At 52.1% G+C, this 24,005-nt stretch overlaps 1 protein-coding gene and 1 pseudogene across 14 annotated transcripts in view; one reads left to right on the top strand and one right to left on the bottom strand.

Moving 5' to 3' along the window:
* Positions 1-24,005, bottom strand: part of LOC144127822 (rifampicin phosphotransferase-like) — a 685,750-nt gene that overhangs the window by 444,325 nt on the left and 217,420 nt on the right. The window lies entirely within an intron of this gene.
* LOC144127823 (uncharacterized) lies at positions 3,289-5,695 on the top strand (annotated as a pseudogene).

The raw sequence follows: 24,005 nt of genomic DNA, 5'->3' as shown, positions 1-24,005 counted from the left end.
GCTTTTCGACAGGAGGGCGCCGGCGTCAAGTGACAAATGCACCGACGGCCCATGGAATGCTTTCCTGACGCAGCTGGTAACCGCTTCTCAAGATTTTTACCACCGATCGGCATCGACGTCAAACATCGCAGAAGATATAAATGGGCTGCACCATCGCCACCCCTTCAGTGGGCATGGGAGCAGCGATACGATGTGGTTCACGAATTTCGTTCGTTTTTTCATCCTTCAGTGTCCGGTCCTCTTCACTGGCAGCGTCGCTTCGGATCCAGTTCTGTGCTAAGACGGATCCCTTTGCGCTCTTCGACGGGAGTGCGCCGGTGTCGACAAATGCTCCGACGGCCTATGGAATGCTTTCGTGACGCAGCTGGTAACCGCTTCTCAAGATTTTTACCACCGATCGGAATCGACGTCAACCATCGAAGAAGATATAAATGGGCTGCACCATCGCCACCCCTTCAGTGGGCATGGGAGCAGCGATACGATGTGGTTCACGAACTTCTTTCGATTTTTCATCCTACAGTATCCGGTCCTCTTCACTGGCAGCGTCGCTTCGTATCCAGTTCTGTGCTACGACGGAATCCCTTTGCGCTTTTTGACGGGAGTGCGCCGGCGTCGACAAATACTCCGACGGCCCATGGAATGCTTTCGTGACGCAGCTGGTAACCGCTTCTCAAGATTTTTACTACCGATCGGCATCGACGTCAACCATCGCAGAAGATATAAATGGGCTGCACCATCGCCACCCCTTCGTGGGCATGGGAGCAGCGATACGATGTGGTTCACGAACTTGTTTCGTTTTTTCATCCTTCAGTGTTCGGTCCTCTTCACTGGCAGCTTCGCTACGGATCCAGTTCTGTGCTACGACGGAATCACTTTGCCGCTTTTCGACAGGAGTGTGCCGGCGTGAAGTGACAAATGCTCCGACGGCCCATGGAATACTTTCGTGACGCAGCTCGTAACCGCTTCTCAAGATTTTTACTACCGATCGGCATCGAGGTCAACCATCGTAGAAGATATAAATGGGCTGCACCCTCGCCACCCCTTCAGTGGGCATGGGAGCAGCGATACGATGTGGTTCATGAATTTCTTTCGTTTTTTCATCTTCAGTGTCCGGTCCTCTTCACTGGCAGCGTCGCTTCGGATTCAGTTCTGTGCTACGACGGAATCCCTTTGACGCTTTTCGACGGGAGGGCGCCGGCCTCAAGTGACAAATGCTCCGACGGCCCATGGAATACTTTCGTGACGCAGCTCGTAACCGCTTCTCAAGATTTTTACTACCGATCGGCATCGAGGTCAACCATCGTAGAAGATATAAATGAACTGCACCATCGCCACCCCTTCAGTGGGCTTGCGAGCAGCGATACGATGTGGTTCACGAATTTCTTTCGTTTTTTCATCCTTCAGCGTCCGGTCCACTTCACTGGCAGCGTCGCTTCGGATCCAGTTCTGTGCTACGACGGAATCCCTTTGGCGCTTTTCGACAGGAGGGCGCCGGCGTCAAGTGACAAATGCACCGACGGCCCATGGAATGCTTTCCTGACGCAGCTGGTAACCGCTTCTCAAGATTTTTACCACCGATCGGCATCGACGTCAAACATCGCAGAAGATATAAATGGGCTGCACCATCGCCACCCCTTCAGTGGGCATGGGAGCAGCGATACGATGTGGTTCACGAATTTCGTTCGTTTTTTCATCCTTCAGTGTCCGGTCCTCTTCACTGGCAGCGTCGCTACGGATACAGTTCTGTGCTACGACGGAATCCCTTTGGCGCTTTTCGACGGGAGGGCGCCGGCGTCAAGTGACAAATGCACCGACGGCCCATGGAATGCTTTCGTGACGCAGCTGGTAACCGCTTCTCAAGATTTTTACCACCGATCGGCATCGCCGTCAACCATCGAAGAAGATATAAATGGGCTGCACCATCGCCACCCCCTTCAGTGGGCATGGGAGCAGCGATACGATGTGGTTCACAAACTTCTTTCGTTTTTTCATCGTTCAGTGTCCGGTCCTCTTCACTGGCAGCGTCGCTTCGGATCCAGTTCTGTGCTACGACGGAGTCCCTTTGGCGCTTTTCGACAGGAGGGCGCCGGAGTCAAGTGAGAAATGCTCCGACGGCCCATGGAATTCTTTTCTGACGCAGCTGGTAACCGCTTCTCAAGATTTTTACCACCGATCGGCATCGACTTCAAACATCGCAGAAGATATAAATGAACTGCACCATCGCCACCCCTTCAGTGGGCATGGGAGCAGCGATACGATGTGTTCACGAACTTCTTTCGTTTTTTCATCCTTCAGTGTCCGGTCCTCTTCACTGGCAGCGTCGCTTCGTAACCAGTTCTGTGCTACGACGGAATCCCTTTGCGCTCTTCGACGGGAGTGCGCCGGCGTCGACAAATGCTCCGACAGCCCATGGAATGCTTTCGTGACGCAGCTGGTAACAGCTTCTCAAGATTTGTACCACCGATCGGCATCGAAGTCAACCAACGCAGAAGATATAAAAGGGCTGCACCATCGCCACCCCGTCAGTGGGCATGGGAGCAGCGATACGATGTGGTTCACGAGCTTCTTTCGTTTTTTCATCCTTCAGTGTCCGGTCCTCTTCACTGGCATCGTCTCTACGGATCCAGTTCTGTGCTACGACGGAATCCCTTTGGCGCTTCTCGACGGGAGTGCGCCGGCGTCAAGTGACAAATGCTCCGACGGCCGATGGAATGCTTTCGTGACGCAGCTGGTAACCGCTTTTCAAGATTTTTACCACCGATCGGAATCGACGTCAACCATCGAAGAAGATATAAATGGGCTGCACCATCGCCACCCCCTTCAGTGGGCATGGGAGCAGCGATACGATGTGGTTCACAAACTTCTTTCGTTTTTCCATCCTTCAGTGTCCGGTCCTCTTCACTGGTAGCGTCGCTTCGTATCCAGTTCTGTGCTACGACGGAATCCCTTTGCGCTCTTCGACGGGAGTGCGCCGGTGTCGACAAATGCTCCGACGGCCTATGGAATGCTTTCGTGACGCAGCTGGTAACCGCTTCTCAAGATTTTTACCACCGATCGGAATCGACGACAACCATCGAAGAAGATATAAATGGGCTGCACCATCGCCACCCCTTCAGTGGGCATGGGAGCAGCGGTACGATGTGGTTCACGAACTTCTTTCGATTTTTCATCCTTGTGTATCGGGCTTGCGTGATAACACGATAACAATGTGCCTGACATGCGCAGTGCTTAAGCCGCGCTATCACGAAGGCTATATCAATGCTCCGCAATAAACTTGCTCTTCTTGTTCTGGCCTTCATGCTGTCGAGTGCCGTCATTGCGAACTGATACATGGTGTCAGAAGTGGCCAGTTGGGCAGGGCGTAGCTCGGAGCGCCATGGATCTGCTGAAGCCCCCGGAACCTTTGCAGCTCTCCGGTAACCTGTCGCAGAATTGGAAGCGTTTTAAGCAAAAACTGGAACTCTTCATCAAGGCGACCACGCCAAAGGACGACCCAAGAAGCGGAGCAGCGAAAGCTGCACTCCTGTTGAGCGTTGCCGGAGACGAAGCACTTGACGTCTTCAACACGTTTACGTTTGGTGAGCAGGAAGACAAGGAAGATTACGACACCCTGGTCCGGAAGTTTGAAGCATACTGTGCCAAGGTAAGCAATGAAGTGCATGAGCGGTATGTTTTTCGCTCGAGAAAACAAGAAGACGGAGAGCCGTTCGAAAGATTTATTAGAGACCTCAAGAAGCAAGCAGCGCAATGCAACTTCTAAGGACTGCACGATTCAATGATCAGGGATCAGATCGTCTTTCGGACGAATAATCCCAAACTGCGTGAAAAAATGCTGCGGGAAAAGGGCTTAACGTTGTTAAAGGCTGAAGAAATGTGCAGGGTAGCGGAATCAGTGGCACAAAGAAATCAGGTCTGGGCCAGGCCCGGTGCCAGCATTGACTCCGTCTCTCGCAGTAGGGCATCGTGCCACCGCTGCGTAGACCGGCAAGAGACCAGTGCAGTAAACGGTAGTCCGTACCGGTGCAAGAAATGCAACCGACGGCACGAGCCGAGGCAGTGTCCTGCTTACGGAAAAAGATGCAACACTTGTCGAAAGCTGCATCACTTTGTGATTTGTTGTCCGGCCAGGGCGCTCGTCAACGAAGTCAGCGCACAGTTCAATGATGAGTTTGATGTTCTTGACGTCTGCATCGACAGCTGCATTACTGGTGATTGGACTGTCGAAGCCAAAGTTGGGGGTCGAAAAGCATTATTCAAGGTGGATACCGGAGCACAAGCAAGCCTCTTACCATTTTCGATATACCGCAAGTTGAAAACTGCCGAACTGAATCCTACGAGCTCTGTGCTGCGAGCATACAATGGAGGCATCATCACCAACTTCGGAACAACAGTCCAAAAAATAACAGTTGGAGATGCTGCAACTACAGTGAAATTCTACGTGGTGAAAAATGGACGTCGTGCAATACTGGGGCTTCACGCATGCGAAGCTCTAGGCCTTGTGCAGCGCACAGTGGACAGTGTCAACACTTCTGCTGAGTACGAAGCGATCAAGCACTTCAGGCACGTCTTTGAGGGTTTAGGATGCCTAAAGCAACCATACAGCATGGTACTACAGCCAGATGCTACCCCAGTCGTCCACCCAGCGCGGCGGGTGCCCCTGTCTTTGCGCCAACCGCTTCGCGACGAGCTTCAAAGAATGGAGAGAGCTGGTATCATCACAAAAGAAGATGGACCTACAGACTGGGTAAGCCCTTTGGTTTTGGTGAAAAAGAAAGACGGCAGTCTTAGGGTGTGCATGGACCCGAGAAGGATCAATGAGCATATAAAGAGGCAACACTACCAGCTTCCCAGGCGAGAAGATATTGAAGCAGAATTGACCGGCGCTTGCTACTTTAGTTGCCTAGATGCAAACTCTGGATTTCACCAGATACCCCTCGACGACGCAACATCAAAAATTTGCACTTTTGCCACTCCTTTCGGTCGATACCGTTACTTGCGCCTGCCGTTTGGCATTTCATCGGCACCGGAAGTTTTTCACAAAATGCTGAGTCAGATGTTGGACGGGCTGCCAGGAGTTCACGTGTATATCGACGACATTTTGGTGTGGGGCACTACACGTCAAGAGCATGATGAACGGCTAGTAGCAGTTCTGAAAGCTGCCGAAACAGCAGGATTGACACTAAACGCCGAAAAATGCAAGTTCGGTTTAACAGAGGTGCATTTTCTGGGTGACGTTATCGGACAAAAAGGAATTTCCCCGAACCCGAAGCTTGTGCGCAATCTGTTGGAAATGCCAACACCAAAAAGCAAAACCGATCTACAGCGCATGTTAGGAGTGATCAACTACTTCGGAAAATACGTGCCAGTGTGGTCAGAACGAACAGCGATGCTGCGAGCGCTTATCAAACCGCAAGTCGAGTTCGAGTGGACCGAAAACCACGCGAAGGAATGGAAATGCATCACGCAGGCACTTGCGACATCACCCTTGCTAGCAATATTTGACCCCAAAAAGAAAACAAAAATAACTTGCGATGCGTCCAAGGACGGCGTCGGAGCGGCGCTTTTACAGTGTCACGGTGGTGACTGGCGACCGGTGGCATATGCTTCACGAGTCTTAACACCACCGGAGCAGCGTTACGCGCAAATTGAAAAGGAGACGCTGGGCATTCTGTTCGGTTGCGAGAAGTTTCATTAGTTTGTGTATGGACAGACGGTCATTATCGAGACCGACCACAAGCCACTTCTGTCAATCGCTGCTAAAGGAATTTGTGACATGCCCCCACGATTGCAGAGATTTTTTTTAAGACTTCTCAGATATGACTATGTTCTACAGTACGTTCCAGGGAAGCACCTGGTCTTGGCAGACATGCTCTCACGATCGACTACACCCGGGGGTGTCGACAATGCTGGTGCCACAGAATACGTCGAAGTTCACGCACTACAGCTCCTGAACGGCATGGTCACGGTAACAACGCAGCAAAAACTGGCAAAGAAAACTGCTCGTGACTGCTACTTGCAGACTGTCGTCAGCAACTTATCAGCAGGAAACCCAATTCAAGGTGAGCTGAAGCCGTTTTCATCTGAACTGTCCGTAATCAACGGAATTCTGTTCAAAGGAACAAAAGCTGTCATACCGAGAAGCATGAGACAAGAAATGCTAACAAGAATTCATGCCGGCCACCTTGGCTTAAACAAATGCAAAGAAAGAGCAAGACTTCTCGTTTTTTGGCCAGGCTTGAACAACGACATCGCAGTGCTTCTCCAAAACTGTTCTACATGCAGAAAGTTCACGTACCAGCAAGCCAAAGAACCGCTGATAATGCGCCCGGTGCCGCAGTGTGCGTGGTACAGGGTCGGAGCGGACATCTTTTGTTTTGGGGGAAATTCTTACGTTGTCGTATATGATGCTCTTTCCAACTTCCCAGATGTCGAGAGGCTTCCAGACACAAGCGCAAGAAGTGTTGTTGCGGCTCTCAGTGCTATGTTTGCTCGATACGGCATTCCTATCGAACTGTGCACTGATAATGGACCACAGTTTTCAAGCCAAGAGTTCGCAGCCTTCGCTAAAGAGTATGATTTTGCGCACGTCACGTCTAGCCCACACTACCCGCAGTCTAACGGCCTTGCTGAAAAAGGTGTGCAAATTGTCAAGCGGATAATGAAGAAAACTCAAGACGCACGACACGACTTCTGGCTAGGCCTTCTGGCCTACCGATCAACGCCACTGATTGATGGTCAATCCCCTGGCGAGCTTCTTCAAGGCAGGCGCCTTCGATCTAATCTCCCCGATTTTGGCGGTATCAAGACTATCGAAGTCAAGAAGCACCGCCAGACGCCCAAAGGACAGCCGTTGCCTCAACTAGGTAAAGGTGACGTCGTCAGGCTGCGAGGCACAACTTGGTCACAGAAAGAAAAGGTGGTTGGGGAAGCTGCCCCGAGGTCCTACCACGTTGTAACTGAAAGTCGTCGTGTTCTTCGGCGCAACAGGCGACACCTGCTTCATTCCAGCGAGCAGTATGCTGAAACAAGTGACGATGACACCGACGACGACTGCGCAGACGAAGCTGACCCAAATGCAAGGAACAGTCCAGGGAGTGTGACACCGCAGCCTTATGGCACTACAAGTGCAGCACCCCAGCAGCCTCCGGGGCTCTGTGACCAACATCTAGCCCACGGTGCCACGCCTTCGGCTTCGATTACCCATCCAGAGCAACCCACAAGTGTCATCAGTCTGAGGAGGTCGACTCGTACCGCGAAGCCCCCCCAACGTCTTCGTTATGACGCTGCTTTCAATCAGTTATCATGAACTTGAACCACTGTCTTGTGCTAACCTTGGAAGGATGTATCGGGCTTGCGTGATAACACGATAACAATGTGCCTGACATGCGCAGTGCTTAAACCGCGCTATCACGAAGGCTATATCAATGCTCCGCAATAAACTTGCTCTTCTTGTTCTGGCCTTCATGCTGTCGAGTGCCGTCATTGCGAACTGATACACTTGAGTGTCCGGTCCTCTTCACTGGCAGCGTCGCTTCGTATCCAGTTCTGTGCTACGACGGAATCCCTTTGCGCTCTTCGACGGGAGTGCGCCGGCGTCGACAAATGCTCCGACGGCCCATGGAATGCTTTCCTGACGCAGCTGGTAACCGCTTCTCAAGATTTTTACTACCCATCGGCATCGACGTCAACCATCGCAGAAGATATAAATGGGCTTCACCATCGCCACCCCTTCGTGGGCATGGGAGCAGCGATACGATGTGGTTCACGAACTTGTTTCGTTTTTTCATCCTTCAGTGTTCGGTCCTCTTCACTGGCAGCTTCGCTACAGATCCAGTTCTGTGCTACGACGGAATCATTTTGCCGCTTTTCGACAGGAGTATGCCGGCGTGAAGTGACAAATGCTCCGACAGCCTATGGAATACTTTCGTGACGCAGCTCGTAACCGCTTCTCAAGATTTTTACTACCGATCGGCATCGACGTCAACCATCGTAGAAGATATAAATGGGCTGCACCATCGCCACCCCTTCAGTGGGCATGGGAGCAGCGATACGATGTGGTTCACGAATTTCTTTCGTTTTTTCATCTTCAGTGTCCGGTCCTCTTCACTGGCAGCGTCGCTTCGGATCCAGTTCTGTGCTACGACGGAATCCCTTTGGCGCTTTTCGACGGGAGGGCGCCGGCCTCAAGTGACAAATGCTCCGACGGCGCATGGAATGCTTTCGTGACGCAGCTGGTAACCGCTTCTCAAGATTTTTACCGCCGATCGGCATCGACGTCAAACATCGCAGAAGATATAAAAGGGCTGCACCATCGCCACCACTTCAGTGGGCACGGGAGCAGCGATACGATGTTGTTCACGACCTTGTTTCGTTTTTTCATCCTTCAGTGTCCGGTCCTCTTCACTGGCATCGTCTCTACGGATCCAGTTCTGTGCTACGACGGAATCCCTTTGGCGGTTTTCGACGGGAGGGCACCCGCCTCAAGTGACAAATGCTCTGACGGCCCATGGAATGCTTTCGTGACGCAGCTGGTAACCGCTTCTCAAGATTCTTACCACCGATCGATATCGAAGTCAACCATCGCAGAAGATATAAATGGGTTGCACCATCGCCCCCCCCCCCCCTCAGTGGGCATGGGAGCAGCGATACGATGTGGTTCACGAATTTCTTTCGTTTTTTCATCGTTCAGTGTCCGGTCCTCTTCACTGGCAGCGTCGCTTCGGATCCATTTCTGTGCTACGACGGAGTCCCTTTGGCGCTTTTCGACAGGACGGCGCCGGAGTCAAGTGACAAATGCTCCGACGGCCCATGGAATTCTTTCCTGACGCAGCTGGTAACCGCTTCTCAAGATTTTTACCACCAATCGGCATCGACTTCAAACATCGCAGAAGATATAAATGAACTGCACCATCACCACCCCTTCAGTTTGCATGGGAGCAGCGATACGATGTGGTTCACAAATTTCTTTCGTTTTTCCATCCTTCAGCGTCCGGTCCACTTCACTGGCAGCGTCGCTTCGGATCCAGTTCTGTGCTACGACGGAATCCCTTTGGCGCTTTTCGACGGGAGGGCGCCGGCCTCAAGTGACAAATGCTCCGACGGCCCATGGAATGCTTTCGTGACGCAGCTGGTAACCGCTTCTCAAGATTTTTACCACCGATCGGCATCGACGTCAACCATCGCAGAAGATATAAATGGGTTGCACCATCGCCCCCCCCCCCCCTCAGTGGGCATGGGAGCAGCGATACGATGTGGTTCACGAATTTCTTTCGTTTTTTCATCCTTCAGCGTCCGGTCCACTTCACTGACAGCGTCGCTTCGGATCCAGTTCTGTGCTACGACGGAATCCCTTTGGCGCTTTTCGACAGGAGGGCGCCGGCGTCAAGTGACAAATGCACCGACGGCCCATGGAATGCTTTCCTGACGCAGCTGGTAACCGCTTCTCAAGATTTTTACCACCGATCGGCATCGACGTCAAACATCGCAGAAGATATAAATGGGCTGCACCATCGCCACCCCTTCAGTGGGCATGGGAGCAGCGATACGATGTGGTTCACGAATTTCGTTCGTTTTTCATCCTTCAGTGTCCGGTCCTCTTCACTGGCAGCGTCGCTTCGGATCCAGTTCTGTGCTAAGACGGATCCCTTTGGCGCTCTTCGACTGACCACACCCAACCCACGCGAGTGGGGAACAGCATCAACCGAGATTCGTGCCCAGACTTATCATTTGTCAAAGGGGTAAGGCACGCAAGATGGGAAAACGACGGCGAAACTCTAGGCAGTGACCACTGCATCCTGCGCATCCATATAGAAACCCTCCCGATCAGGCGACAACAAGGCCAGGCTAGACTGACAAACTGGGAAGCCTATAGGAAATCCAGGGCACAGCATGAAGGCGCTGAGATCACCGACATAGAAGGCTGGGTCGCAAGAATCAAGAAAGACTGGCGAAAACTAACCCGAAAGGTCGCCCTCACTACCAACACACCCGAGGTGGACAAACATCTCTTACACCTTTGGGACGCCAGACGGGGCCTACTAAAAAGGTGGAAAAGGCAAAAGCATAATAGGCGGCTCAAGCGTAAGATCGCTGAGGTCACCAGACCAGCGGAAGAATATGCGACGGAGCTCTTGAGGCGCGACTGGAACCAAAAGTGCAACGAACTTCAGTGGACTCTATGTTGGGCCAAGACATGGGCCTTGCTAAGGGCTCTCATAGACTCAACCACCACATAATCCGAAACCCGTAAGACGACCCAAAGGATCGCGCACCAGTTCCAAGGCACTGACGAGGAAATGCTACAGAACATCAAGCAGCGTTACATAGGCAATGCAACATACGCCGACAGCAGCTTGGCATACACGGGCGAAACGAATCCCGCTCTGGACGAACCCCTTACCATAGAAGAAGTCAGACACGCTGTGATGTCCGCCACAAAGAACACAACACCAGGGAGGGATGGCATCACCAATGCCATGATAAGGAATCTGGATGACAATTCAATCAAAAGATTCTCGGAGTTCATAAATAAACACTGGGAACAGGGGACCCTCCCGGACGACTGGAGACATGCGGAAATAGCAATGATTCCGATGTCCGGAAAGACTCCAAACCTGGACAATCTTAGACCCATTTCCTTAACATCATGCTTGGGAAAAATGTACGAGAGAGTTGTGCATCACAGGTTGCAGACCCACCTTGAGGACAACGAACTCATGCCGCACACTATGTTTGGATTTCGAAAATACCTATCGACACAGGACGTTCTCTTGCAGATCAAGGAGGAGGTAATTACTTCCGTTCCAAAATATGGAGAAAACATCTTGCTCGCTCTCGATCTTCAAGCGGCCTTCGACAACGTCAGTCACAGGGCTGTGCTGGAGGGGCTCAGCAAACTGGGTTGTGGGCAGAGAATATTCAACTATGTGAAAGCCTTTCTGACTAACCGAACCGCTACCATTGGAATAGGAGGCATCAGGACTGACACCTTCAACACCCCAGAAAAAGGAACACCACAAGGCTCTGTGCTATCACCTATGCTTTTTATATTGCAATGATTGGTTTAGCAAGGGCTCTCGAAAAAATTGAAGGAATCAGGCATGCCATCTGCGCAGATGATATCACAATCTGGGTGACAAGGGGATCCTTAGGCGAAAAACAAGAGCTTCTTCAGCGAGCGGCAGACACGGTCAACGCATACGCCCGACACTGTGGACTTGCATGCTCCCCTGAAAAATCCGAGGTGCTCAGAGTCTACAGACAAGGGTATGATCTGCAAAACTCCATAGATATCTACATAGGGGAAACGAAGGTTCCAGAAGTATCGAAAGTTAGGATCCTCGGCATGTGGGTCCAAAGCAACCGTCGTATTGATCTCACGATCAGACAGCTAGCAAATACCACAGCACAGATCACCAGGATGATTGCAAGAATTTCCAACAGAAGAGGTATGAAGGAGGAAGACACATGTAGGCTAGTACAGGCCCTCGTGGTCAGTAGGATCTTATACGGCGTCCCCTACCAAACACCGCTCGAGCAAGAAAAGGAGCAGTTGGAGGCAATTCTTAGAAAAGCATACAAATGCGCTCTCGGACTGCTGGTCAGCACTTGGACGCAGAAATTCCTTAAACTGGGCATAAACAACACAGTACAAGAACATATCGAGGCCCACCTTATCGCACAGAAAACAAGACTGATTCTTTCCGCAACAGGCAGAAACACGCTGCGGTTGCTGGGCATGAGGGACGCTTTGAAAGAAATCAATAGCACAGCGAGCGTTCCAAATGAAATCAGGAGGATCATTGAGATCAGTTCGATTCCAAAAAACATGCATCCAGATATACATAAGGCGAGAAGAAAGGCAAGATCTGAATTCCATGAAAGAAGCTTCGCCGGGGCAAAAGACGTATTATATGTTGACGCAACAACATACAGACACCGATATGGCTCGGTAGCCAGCGTGGTGGATCACCAGCTCAGGGAAATCAACACCGCGTCGATAAAAACCAACTACGTACTCGGGGCTGAGGAAGCAGCAATTGCACTCGCCATCACCCTGCAGAGTGACGAGCCCCATGCACACATCATTACAGACTCGCAAGAGGCGTGCAGAAGATACAGCAGTGGACGCATATCCACTGCAGCCATTCACATACTCAAGGCGAGGACAATCACTTTTAAGAGATGCTTCATCACGTGGACACCAGGCCTTGAGGCTGTCAAAGGGAACCAATGTGCGGACGCCAATGCCCGAGCATACGCCAACCGGGAGGCGCGCACCGAAGGGGAACTGGACGCAGTCACTAGACGGTATGGAGCCATCTTAGAAGACCAACGAGCCCTCCGGAGGACCTACCCGCCTTTCCACAAAGACCTTAGTAAACAGCAGTCGGTTGCCTGGAGACAACTACAGACTAATACATAGCCCAATCTGAGTTTACTCAGCAAAATCTATCCATCCACTTATGAAAACAAATGCCCGCTATGCGGTGAACACGCAACGCTTTACCACGTTACATGGGCCTGTCAGAAAATGCAGGCAGCGCCGATAAACAACACACCTACACCGGAGCAGTGGGAGGCTGCGCTGTCCAGCTCGAAGCCTGAAGAGCAGCTCAAGCTGATCAACAGGGCTCGCAAGACTGCAAAGGCCGCTGGGGCCCTGGACTGAGGGCTCCACCTACGCTGCGAGAAATAACCCTTATACAATAAAGTTTTTCATTCATTCATTCATTCATTCATTCATTCATTCGACAGGAGTGCGCCGGCGTCAAGTGACAAATGCTCCGACGGCCCATGGAATGCTTTCGTGACGCAGCTGGTAACCGCTTCTCAAGATTTTTACCACCGATCGACATCGAAGTCAACCATCGCAGAAGATATAAATGGGTTGCAGCATCGCCCCCCCCCCCCCATCAGTGGGCATGGGAGCAGCGATACGATGTGGTTCACGAATTTCTTTCGTTTTTTCATCCTTCAGTGTCCGGTCCTCTTCACTGGAAGCGTCGCTACGGATCCAGTTCTGTGCTACGACGGAGTCCCTTTGGCGCTTTTCGACAGGAGGGCGCCGGAGTCAAGTGACAAATGCTCTGACGGGCCATGGAATGCTTTCCTGACGCAGCTAATAACCGCCTCTCAAGATTTTTAGCACCGATCGGAATCGAGGTCAAACATAGCAGAAGATATAAATGGGCTGCTCCACGCCACCCCTTCAGTGGGCATGGGAGCAGCGATACGATGCGGTTCACGAATTTCGTTCGTTTTTTCATCCTTCAGTGTCCGGTCCTCTTATCTGGCAGCGGCGCTTCGGATCCAGTTCTGTGCTACGACGGAGTCCCTTTGGCGCTTTTCGACAGGAGGGCGCCGGAGTCAAGTGACAAATTCTCCGACGGCTCATGGAATGCTTTCCTGACGCAGCTGGTAACCGCTTCTCAAGATTTTTACCACCGATCGGCATCGACGTCAAACATCACAGAAGATATAAATGGGCTGCATCATCGCCACCCCTTCAGTGGGCATGGGAGCAGCGATACGTTGTGGTTCACGAATTTCTTTCGTTTTTTCATCCTTCAGTGTCCGGTCCTCTTCACTGGCATCGTCTCTACGGATCCAGTTCTGTGCTACGACGGAATCCCTTTGGCGCTTTTCGACGGGAGGGCGCCCGCCTCAAGTGACAAAATGCTGCGACGGCCCATGGAATGCTTTCGTGACGCAGCTTGTAACCGCTTCTCAAGATTTTTACCACCGATCGGCATCGACGTCAAACATCCCAGAAGGTATAAAAGGGCTGCACCATCGCCACCCCTTCAGTGGGCATGGGAGCAGCGATACGATGCGGTTCACGAATTTCTTTCGTTTTTTCATCCTTCAGTGTCCGGTCCTCTTATCTGGCAGCGGTGCTTCGGATCCAGTTCTCTGCTACGACGGAATCCCTTTGGCGCTTTTCGACAGGAGGGCGCCGGCCTCAGGTGACAAATGCTCCGACGGCCCGTGGAATGCTTTCCTGACGCAGCTGGTAACCGCTTCTCAAGATTTTTACCACCGATCGGAATCGACGTCAAACATCGCAGAAGATATAAATGGGCTGCACCGTCGCCACCCCTTCAGTGGGCATGGGAGCAGCGATACGATGCCGGTTCACGAATTTCTTTCGTTTTTTCATCCTTCAGTGTCCGGTCCTCTTATATGGCAGCGGCGCTTCGGATCCAGTTCTGTGCTACGACGGAATCCCTTTGGCGCTTTTCGACAGGAGGGCGCCGGCGCCAAGTGACAAATGCACCGACGGCCCATGGAATGCTTTCCTGACGCAGCTGGTAACCGCTTCTCAAGATTTTTACCACCGATCGGCATGGACGTCAAACATCGCAGAAGATATAAATGGGCTGCACCATCGCCACCCCTTCAGTGGCCATGGGAGCAGCGATACGATGTGGTTCACGAATTTCTTTCGTTTTTTCATCCTTCAGTGTCCGGTCCTCTTCACTGGCAGCGTCGTTTCGGATCCAGTTCTGTGCTAAGACGGATCCCTTTGGCGCTCCTCGACGGGAGTGCGCCGGCGTCAAGTGACAAATGCTCCGACGGCCCATGGAATGCTTTCGTGACGCAGCGTGTAACCGCTTCTCAAGATTTTTACCACCGATCGGCATCGACGTCAAACATCCCAGAAGATATAAAAGGGCTGCACCATCGCCACCCCTTCAGTGGGCACGGGAGCAGCGATACGATGTTGTTCACGATCTTCTTTCGTTTTTTCATCCTTCAGAGTCCGGTCCTCTTCACTGGCATCGTCTCTACGGATCCAGTTCTGTGCTACGACGGAATTCCTTTGGTGCTTTTCGACGGGAGGGCGCCCGCCTCAAGTGACAAATTGCTGCGACGGCCCATGGAATGCTTTCGTGACGCAGCTGGTAACCGCTTCTCAAGATTTTTACCACCGATCGACATCGAAGTCAACCATCGCAGAAGATATAAATGGGTTGCACCATCGCCCCCCCCCCTCAGTGGGCATGGGAGCAGCGATACGATGTTGTTCACGAATTTCTTTCGTTTTTTCATCCTTCAGTGTCCGGTCCTCTTCACTGGCAGCGTCGCTTCGGATCCAGTTCTGTGCTACGACGGAGTCCCTTTGGCGCTTTTCGACAGGAGGGCGCCGGAGTCAAGTGACAAATGCTCCGACGGCCCATGGAATGCTTTCCTGACGCAGCTGGTAACCGCTTCTCAAGATTTTTACCACCGATCGGCATCGACTTCAAACATCGCAGAAGATATAAATGAACTGCACCATCGCCACCCCTTGAGTGGGCATGGGAGCAGCGATACGATGTGGTTCACGAATTTCTTTCGTTTTTTCATCCTTCAGTGCCCGGTCCTCTTCACTGGCACCGTCGCTTCGGATCCAGTTCTGTGCTACGACGGAATCCCTTTGGCGCTTATCGACAGGAGTTCGCCAGCATCAAGTGACAAATGCTCCGACGGCCCATGGAATGCTTTCCTGACGCAGCTGGTAACCGCTTCTCAAGATTTTTACCACCGATCAGAATCGACGTCAAACATCGCAGAAGATATAAATGGGCTCCACCATCGCCACCCCTTCAGTGGGCTTGGGAGCAGCGATACGATGCGGTTCACGAATTTCTTTCGTTTTTCATCCTTCAGTGTCCGGACCTCTTATCTGGCAGCGGCGCTTCGGATCCAGTTCTCTGCTACGACGGAATCCCTTTGGCGTTTTTCGACAGGAGGGCGCCGCCGTCATGTGACAAATGCTCCGACGGCCCATGGAATGCTTTCGTGACGCAGCTGGTAACCGCTTTTCAACATTTTTACCACCGATCGGCATCGACGTCAAACATCGCAGAAGATATAAATGGGCTGCACCATCGCCACCCCTTCAGTGGGCACGGGAGCAGCGATAAGCTGTGGTTCACGAACTTCTTTCGTTTTTTCATCCTTCAGTGTCCGGTCCTCTTCACTGGCATCGTCTCTACGGATCCAGTTCTGTGCTACGACGGAATCCCTTTTGCGCTTTTCGATGGGAGGGCGCCCGCCTCAAGTGACAAAATGCTCCGACGGCCCATGGAATGCTTTCGTGACACAGCTGGTAACCGCTTCTCAAGATTTTTACCACCGATCGGCATCGACGTCAACCGTCGCTGAAGATATAAATGGGCTGCACCATCGCCACCCCTTCAGTGGGCATGGGAGCAGCGATACAATATGGTTCACGAATTTCTTTCGTTTTTTCATCCTTCAGTGTCCGGTCCTCTTCACTGGCAGCGTCGCTTCGGATCCAGTTCTGTGCTACGACGGAATCCCTTTAGCGCTCTTCGACGGGAGTGCGCCGGCGTCAAGTGACAAATGCTCCGAAGGCCCATGGAATGCTTTCGTGACGCAGCTGGTAACCGCTTCTCAAGATTTTTACCACCGATCGGCATCGACGTCAACCATCGCAGAAGATATAAATGGGCTGCACCATCGCCACCCCTTCAGAGGGCATGGGAGCAGCGATACGATGCGGTTCACGAATTTCTTTCGTTTTTTCATCCTTCAGTTTCCGGTCCTCTTATCTGGCAGCGGCGCTTCGGATCCAGTTCTCTGCTACGACGGAATCCCTTTGGCGCTTTTCGACAGGAGGGCGCCGGCGTCAAGTGACAAATGCTCCGACGGCCCATGGAATGCTTTCCTGACGCAGCTGGTAACCGCTTCTCAATATTTTTACCACCGATCGGAATCGACGTCAAACATCGCAGAAGATATAAATGGGCTGCACCATCGCCACCCCTTCAGTGGGCATGGGAGCAGCGATACGATGCAGTTCGCGAATTTCTTTCGTTTTTTCATCCTTCAGTGTCCGGTCCTCTTATCTGGCAGTGGCGCTTCGGATCCAGTTCTCTGCTACGACGGAATCCCTTTGGCGCTTTTCGACAGGAGGGCGCCGGCGTCAAGTGACAAATGCTCCGACGGCCCATGGAATGCTTTCCTGACGCAGCTGGTAACCGCTTCTCAAGATTTTTACCACCGATCGGAATCGACGTCAAACATCGCAGAAGATATAAATGGGCTGCACCATCCCCACCCCTTCAGTGGGCATGGGAGCAGCGATACGATGCGGTTCACGAATTTCTTTCGTTTTATCATCCTTCAGTGTCCGGTCCTCTTATCTGGCAGCGGCGCTTCGGATCCAGTTCTGTGCTACGACGGAATTCCTTTGGCGCTTTTCGACAGGAGGGCGCCGGCGCCAAGTGACAAATGCACCGACGGCCCATGGAATGCTTTCCTGACGCAGCTGGTAACCGCTTCTCAAGATTTTTACCACCGATCGGAATCGACGTCAAACATCGCAGAAGATATAATTGGGCTGCACCATCGCCACCCCTTCAGTGGGCATGGGAGCAGCGATACGATGCGGTTCACGAATTTCTTTCGTTTTTTCATCCTTCAGTTTCCGGTCCTCTTATCTGGCAGCGGCGCTTCGGATCCAGTTCTGTGCTACGACGGAATCCCTTTGGCGCTTTTCGACAGGAGGGCGCCGGCGCCAAGTGACAAATGCACCGACGGCCCATGGAATGCTTTCCTGACGCAGCTGGTAACCGCTTCTCAAGATTTTTACCACCGATCGGCATCGACGTCAAACATCGCAGAAGATATAAATGGGCTGCACCATCCCCACCCCTTCAGTGGGCATGGGAGCAGCGATACGATGCGGTTCACGAATTTCTTTCGTTTTTTCATCCTTCAGTGTCCGGTCCTCTTATCTGGCAGCGGCACTTCGGATCCAGTTCTGTGCTACGACGGAATCCCTTTGGCGCTTTTCGACAGGAGGGCGCCGGCGCCAAGTGACAAATGCACCGACGGCCCATGGAATGCTTTCCTTACGCAGCTGGTAACCGCTTCTCAAGATTTTTACCACCGATCGGCATCGACGTCAAACATCGCAGAAGATATAAATGGGCTGCACCATCGCCACCCCTTCAGTGGGCATGGGAGCAGCGATACGATGTGGTTCACGAATTTCCTTCGTTTTTTCATCGTTCAGTGTCCGGTCCTCTTCACTGGCAGCGTCGTTTCGGATCCAGTTCTGTGCTAAGGCGGATCCCTTTGGCGCTCTTCGACGGGAGTGCGCCGGCGTCAAGTGACAAATGCTCCGACGGCCCATGGAATGCTTTCGTGACGCAGCTGGTAACCGCTTCTCAAGATTTTTACCACCGATCGGCATCGACGTCAACCATCGCAGAAGATATAAATGGGTTGCACCATCGCCCCCCCCCCCCCTCAGTGGGCATGGGAGCAGCGATACGATGTGGTTCACGAATTTCTTTCGTTTTTTCATCCTTCAGCGTCCGGTCCACTTCACTGACAGCGTCGCTTCGGATCCAGTTCTGTGCTACGACGGAATCCCTTTGGCGCTTTTCGACAGGAGGGCGCCGGCGTCAAGTGACAAATGCACCGACGGCCCATGGAATGCTTTCCTGACGCAGCTGGTAACCGCTTCTCAAGATTTTTACCACCGATCGGCATCGACGTCAAACATCGCAGAAGATATAAATGGGCTGCACCATCGCCACCCCTTCAGTGGGCATGGGAGCAGCGATACGATGTGGTTCACGAATTTCGTTCGTTTTTTCATCCTTCAGTGTCCGGTCCTCTTCACTGGCAGCGTCGCTTCGGATCCAGTTCTGTGCTAAGACGGATCCCTTTGGCGCTCTTCGACTGACCACACCCAACCCACGCGAGTGGGGAACAGCATCAACCGAGATTCGTGCCCAGACTTATCATTTGTCAAAGGGGTAAGGCACGCAAGATGGGAAAACGACGGCGAAACTCTAGGCAGTGACCACTGCATCCTGCGCATCCATATAGAAACCCTCCCGATCAGGCGACAACAAGGCCAGGCTAGACTGACAAACTGGGAAGCCTATAGGAAATCCAGGGCACAGCATGAAGGCGCTGAGATCACCGACATAGAAGGCTGGGTCGCAAGAATCAAGAAAGACTGGCGAAAACTAACCCGAAAGGTCGCCCTCACTACCAACACACCCGAGGTGGACAAACATCTCTTACACCTTTGGGACGCCAGACGGGGCCTACTAAAAAGGTGGAAAAGGCAAAAGCATAATAGGCGGCTCAAGCGTAAGATCGCTGAGGTCACCAGACCAGCGGAAGAATATGCGACGGAGCTCTTGAGGCGCGACTGGAACCAAAAGTGCAACGAACTTCAGTGGACTCTATGTTGGGCCAAGACATGGGCCTTGCTAAGGGCTCTCATAGACTCAACCACCACATAATCCGAAACCCGTAAGACGACCCAAAGGATCGCGCACCAGTTCCAAGGCACTGACGAGGAAATGCTACAGAACATCAAGCAGCGTTACATAGGCAATGCAACATACGCCGACAGCAGCTTGGCATACACGGGCGAAACGAATCCCGCTCTGGACGAACCCCTTACCATAGAAGAAGTCAGACACGCTGTGATGTCCGCCACAAAGAACACAACACCAGGGAGGGATGGCATCACCAATGCCATGATAAGGAATCTGGATGACAATTCAATCAAAAGATTCTCGGAGTTCATAAATAAACACTGGGAACAGGGGACCCTCCCGGACGACTGGAGACATGCGGAAATAGCAATGATTCCGATGTCCGGAAAGACTCCAAACCTGGACAATCTTAGACCCATTTCCTTAACATCATGCTTGGGAAAAATGTACGAGAGAGTTGTGCATCACAGGTTGCAGACCCACCTTGAGGACAACGAACTCATGCCGCACACTATGTTTGGATTTCGAAAATACCTATCGACACAGGACGTTCTCTTGCAGATCAAGGAGGAGGTACTTACTTCCGTTCCAAAATATGGAGAAAACATCTTGCTCGCTCTCGATCTTCAAGCGGCCTTCGACAACGTCAGTCACAGGGCTGTGCTGGAGGGGCTCAGCAAACTGGGTTGTGGGCAGAGAATATTCAACTATGTGAAAGCCTTTCTGACTAACCGAACCGCTACCATTGGAATAGGAGGCATCAGGACTGACACCTTCAACACCCCAGAAAAAGGAACACCACAAGGCTCTGTGCTATCACCTATGCTTTTTATATTGCAATGATTGGTTTAGCAAGGGCTCTCGAAAAAATTGAAGGAATCAGGCATGCCATCTACGCAGATGATATCACAATCTGGGTGACAAGGGGATCCTTAGGCGAAAAACAAGAGCTTCTTCAGCGAGCGGCAGACACGGTCAACGCATACGCCCGACACTGTGGACTTGCATGCTCCCCTGAAAAATCCGAGGTGCTCAGAGTCTACAGACAAGGGTATGATCTGCAAAACTCCATAGATATCTACATAGGGGAAACGAAGGTTCCAGAAGTATCGAAAGTTAGGATCCTCGGCATGTGGGTCCAAAGCAACCGTCGTATTGATCTCACGATCAGACAGCTAGCAAATACCACAGCACAGATCACCAGGATGATTGCAAGAATTTCCAACAGAAGAGGTATGAAGGAGGAAGACACATGTAGGCTAGTACAGGCCCTCGTGGTCAGTAGGATCTTATACGGCGTCCCCTACCAAACACCGCTCGAGCAAGAAAAGGAGCAGTTGGAGGCAATTCTTAGAAAAGCATACAAATGCGCTCTCGGACTGCTGGTCAGCACTTGGACGCAGAAATTCCTTAAACTGGGCATAAACAACACAGTACAAGAACATATCGAGGCCCACCTTATCGCACAGAAAACAAGACTGATTCTTTCCGCAACAGGCAGAAACACGCTGCGGTTGCTGGGCATGAGGGACGCTTTGAAAGAAATCAATAGCACAGCGAGCGTTCCAAATGAAATCAGGAGGATCATTGAGATCAGTTCGATTCCAAAAAACATGCATCCAGATATACATAAGGCGAGAAGAAAGGCAAGATCTGAATTCCATGAAAGAAGCTTCGCCGGGGCAAAAGACGTATTATATGTTGACGCAACAACATACAGACACCGATATGGCTCGGTAGCCAGCGTGGTGGATCACCAGCTCAGGGAAATCAACACCGCGTCGATAAAAACCAACTACGTACTCGGGGCTGAGGAAGCAGCAATTGCACTCGCCATCACCCTGCAGAGTGACGAGCCCCATGCACACATCATTACAGACTCGCAAGAGGCGTGCAGAAGATACAGCAGTGGACGCATATCCACTGCAGCCATTCACATACTCAAGGCGAGGACAATCACTTTTAAGAGATGCTTCATCACGTGGACACCAGGCCTTGAGGCTGTCAAAGGGAACCAATGTGCGGACGCCAATGCCCGAGCATACGCCAACCGGGAGGCGCGCACCGAAGGGGAACTGGACGCAGTCACTAGACGGTATGGAGCCATCTTAGAAGACCAACGAGCCCTCCGGAGGACCTACCCGCCTTTCCACAAAGACCTTAGTAAACAGCAGTCGGTTGCCTGGAGACAACTACAGACTAATACATAGCCCAATCTGAGTTTACTCAGCAAAATCTATCCATCCACTTATGAAAACAAATGCCCGCTATGCGGTGAACACGCAACGCTTTACCACGTTACATGGGCCTGTCAGAAAATGCAGGCAGCGCCGATAAACAACACACCTACACCGGAGCAGTGGGAGGCTGCGCTGTCCAGCTCGAAGCCTGAAGAGCAGCTCAAGCTGATCAACAGGGCTCGCAAGACTGCAAAGGCCGCTGGGGCCCTGGACTGAGGGCTCCACCTACGCTGCGAGAAATAACCCTTATACAATAAAGTTTTTCATTCATTCATTCATTCATTCATTCATTCGACAGGAGTGCGCCGGCGTCAAGTGACAAATGCTCCGACGGCCCATGGAATGCTTTCGTGACGCAGCTGGTAACCGCTTCTCAAGATTTTTACCACCCATCGACATCGAAGTCAACCATCGCAGAAGATATAAATGGGTTGCAGCATCGCCCCCCCCCCCATCAGTGGGCATGGGAGCAGCGATACGATGTGGTTCACGAATTTCTTTCGTTTTTTCATCCTTCAGTGTCCGGTCCTCTTCACTGGAAGCGTCGCTACGGATCCAGTTCTGTGCTACGACGGAGTCCCTTTGGCGCTTTTCGACAGGAGGGCGCCGGAGTCAAGTGACAAATGCTCTGACGGCCCATGGAATGCTTTCCTGACGCAGCTGGTAACCGCCTCTCAAGATTTTTAGCACCGATCGGAATCGAGGTCAAACATAGCAGAAGATATAAATGGGCTGCTCCACGCCACCCCTTCAGTGGGCATGGGAGCAGCGATACGATGCGGTTCACGAATTTCGTTCGTTTTTTCATCCTTCAGTGTCCGGTCCTCTTATCTGGCAGCGGCGCTTCGGATCCAGTTCTGTGCTACGACGGAGTCCCTTTGGCGCTTTTCGACAGGAGGGCGCCGGAGTCAAGTGACAAATTCTCCGACGGCTCATGGAATGCTTTCCTGACGCAGCTGGTAACCGCTTCTCAAGATTTTTACCACCGATCGGCATCGACGTCAAACATCACAGAAGATATAAATGGGCTGCATCATCGCCACCCCTTCAGTGGGCATGGGAGCAGCGATACGTTGTGGTTCACGAATTTCTTTCGTTTTTTCATCCTTCAGTGTCCGGTCCTCTTCACTGGCATCGTCTCTACGGATCCAGTTCTGTGCTACGACGGAATCCCTTTGGCGCTTTTCGACGGGAGGGCGCCCGCCTCAAGTGACAAAATGCTGCGACGGCCCATGGAATGCTTTCGTGACGCAGCTTGTAACCGCTTCTCAAGATTTTTACCACCGATCGGCATCGACGTCAAACATCCCAGAAGGTATAAAAGGGCTGCACCATCGCCACCCGTTCAGTGGGCATGGGAGCAGCGATACGATGCGGTTCACGAATTTCTTTCGTTTTTTCATCCTTCAGTGTCCGGTCCTCTTATCTGGCAGCGGTGCTTCGGATCCAGTTCTCTGCTACGACGGAATCCCTTTGGCGCTTTTCGACAGGAGGGCGCCGGCCTCAGGTGACAAATGCTCCGACGGCCCGTGGAATGCTTTCCTGACGCAGCTGGTAACCGCTTCTCAAGATTTTTACCACCGATCGGAATCGACGTCAAACATCGCAGAAGATATAAATGGGCTGCACCGTCGCCACCCCTTCAGTGGGCATGGGAGCAGCGATACGATGCCGGTTCACGAATTTCTTTCGTTTTTTCATCCTTCAGTGTCCGGTCCTCTTATATGGCAGCGGCGCTTCGGATCCAGTTCTGTGCTACGACGGAATCCCTTTGGCGCTTTTCGACAGGAGGGCGCCGGCGCCAAGTGACAAATGCACCGACGGCCCATGGAATGCTTTCCTGACGCAGCTGGTAACCGCTTCTCAAGATTTTTACCACCGATCGGCATGGACGTCAAACATCGCAGAAGATATAAATGGGCTGCACCATCATCGCCACCCCTTCAGTGGCCATGGGAGCAGCGATACGATGTGGTTCACGAATTTCTTTCGTTTTTTCATCCTTCAGTGTCCGGTCCTCTTCACTGGCAGCGTCGTTTCGGATCCAGTTCTGTGCTAAGACGGATCCCTTTGGCGCTCCTCGACGGGAGTGCGCCGGCGTCAAGTGACAAATGCTCCGACGGCCCATGGAATGCTTTCGTGACGCAGCGTGTAACCGCTTCTCAAGATTTTTACCACCGATCGGCATCGACGTCAAACATCCCAGAAGATATAAAAGGGCTGCACCATCGCCACCCCTTCAGTGGGCACGGGAGCAGCGATACGATGTTGTTCACGATCTTCTTTCGTTTTTTCATCCTTCAGAGTCCGGTCCTCTTCACTGGCATCGTCTCTACGGATCCAGTTCTGTGCTACGACGGAATTCCTTTGGTGCTTTTCGACGGGAGGGCGCCCGCCTCAAGTGACAAATTGCTGCGACGGCCCATGGAATGCTTTCGTGACGCAGCTGGTAACCGCTTCTCAAGATTTTTACCACCGATCGACATCGAAGTCAACCATCGCAGAA

The sequence above is a fragment of the Amblyomma americanum genome, chromosome 4, assembly GCF_052857255.1.
Source record: "Amblyomma americanum isolate KBUSLIRL-KWMA chromosome 4, ASM5285725v1, whole genome shotgun sequence".
NCBI lineage: Eukaryota > Metazoa > Arthropoda > Arachnida > Ixodida > Ixodidae > Amblyomma > Amblyomma americanum.
Note: the sequence above shows the minus strand (reverse complement) of the source record. Positions and strands in the feature narration are given on the sequence as shown.